We start from the raw sequence: 2,290 nt of genomic DNA, 5'->3' as shown, positions 1-2,290 counted from the left end.
GGTTAATTAACATTATATAAAGCCAATACGATTTAAAGCATGTTTTAAATCCAAAATTACTGCAAATTGGTGTTCCATGAAATATAAAATCACTATTTACATAGTTTAAGAATAAAAAACAAACCAAACCAAAAGAAAGAAAAACATTGTTACGTTACACATTTGATGTAATATGAGACTGTTCTGTCATTTTTCTAGAAGGTAAAGCAGAAGAGAATATAAGGAATAACTTACATCGTTTAATATGAGAGTATCTTTAATTATGAGACGATTGAATAGCAAACTTAACAGTACAGATACGTTAGGAAATAATAAAGGCTAATTAACCCAACTAAGAAACAATGATTACCAACTTAGACGACCAGCGCACATATTAAACTACTTAAACAAATGTATAACGGTGAATGATTGCAGGGGGGGAGATAAGAAAAAAGCATACCTTTATTGGTCCTTCACATCGCCAGCGCGGTGATTGGCCGAAATTCTCTGCTCTCTGAACAGGGCCTGCCTGCCGCTGCCTCACAGATGCACAAATCACTTTTGCTCCACATTTCACGGAGTATATGGTGCAAAAGTGAGAGCGCGCGGAACTTGTCATTTGAAGGCGAAAAATCTGCGTTTGAGACTCGTAGCAGCAGATTCAAGCAGTTGTAGTAATTGGACTTGCGATTATGTTAGAAAACTATCCAAGAAAAGTAATGCATTTGTGATCAGATATTCTACAAGTTTGCAACTCTCATTGTATGGATTCACATATTAATTTGCGGGTGTGTAAAATTTGTCCGTGACTTCACATTTTTGATACGGGTGTGCGAATGCGTTTTGCACCATATTCACTGCAGCAACTGTACAAAAAATGTGAGCGTACGAGTTTCTTCATGTGTGATTCGTAGAATCGGATTTGTGCACCTGCAGTGAAGAATGTGTGAAGGTGTAACTGTTGTGTTGTGTTTGTAGGAGAGGAAAAAAATCTACAAGTTTACAACTCCTAAAAATTTTTTCTCTGTGACTTCAAATTTATTGATACACATGTGTGGGTATGCTCTACAGCTACAAATTCCGCTCGCACATGTGTTCAGTAGTTTTGCACCAAAAATACCTTCATACAGACAACTCATTCAGCTAAACTGATTTGACTGTTTTTTACATGCTTTAATATTTTTTTTTGTTACTAAAATTTAAATATTTAAGTTTCTGTTTCAAAGTTTACAGATAGATGGCTAATTTGTATGCCATTGATATGTTCAGTGTTCATGTAAACTGCTTAATAAACACCTCTAGCACTTTTTTCGAGTCTCTTCATTAGTTTTGTTTTTCCTGTAAATGATTCAATAAATACCGTACCGTAGCATTCATACCGAGGTATTACCGTACCGTGAAGTTTTGATTCCGTTACATCCCTATATAATAGCTTTCTCCCCAGGCTGGCACAAACGGCTCGATTAGTTCCGGGTTCCGCCTTCCGCAAAACCAAATGTATAGTGATTGGTCAGAAGTCCCACTGCATTGTGATTGGCACACAGTGTAGAACGGGGTCCACCCTGCTACGCCCCTTCCCAAAGCAGCAAACTAGATTAAAGTGATTCTTACGTTTTAAATATGGATTTTTTTTTTTTTACAAAAACACATCTGATTGCTAAAAGAGGCTTTTACCGACCGCCCCGGGGCATGTGAGGCACTTTTTTTTTTACTATGGATCGACGTATTTTCAGTCTATGCTGTTCTATGAGTGCCAGAATTGATTTAATATAACTCTGATTGCATTCGTCTGAAAGAAGGAAATCGTATACACCTAGGATGCATGAAGGGTGAGTAAATAATACCCTATTTTTTATCCTATCGTCAGCATGCGAGATCGCTGATACCTGACATTATCATTATTGTGCTAATGTATTTATTTGCATGCCTGAAACCATAAGGCTAGCGAAGTTAATTACTTCGATGATGAATAAATATCTTACCACACACTGCACGTCTAGGCGTGGCTCCGACGCATCCACGGATGATCACTAGTAATGTTCGTGTTTACATCAGCTGCGGATCTGCGTGTCTTTGGACCCTCTGTTCAACACACGTGAATGGCGCGGCTTAAGCACGGCTACCGGAGCAGTTCGTGGACCCTTTAGTTAAAGGTCCCATATTGTCAAAATCAAAATTTCCTGGCTTTTTTCATGATAACTAAGGTCTAGGGGCTATCTAACTACCATATGAGTTTCAAAACAGTCAATCCACAGTAAACTGCACACAGCCTGCTTAAAGTAGCTGTTCATTTTCACGAGCAGCTGTGACT

This window comes from Garra rufa, chromosome 7 (genome assembly GCF_049309525.1).
Source record: "Garra rufa chromosome 7, GarRuf1.0, whole genome shotgun sequence".
NCBI classification, from domain to species: domain Eukaryota; kingdom Metazoa; phylum Chordata; class Actinopteri; order Cypriniformes; family Cyprinidae; genus Garra; species Garra rufa.
This window is presented reverse-complemented; position numbering follows the sequence as displayed.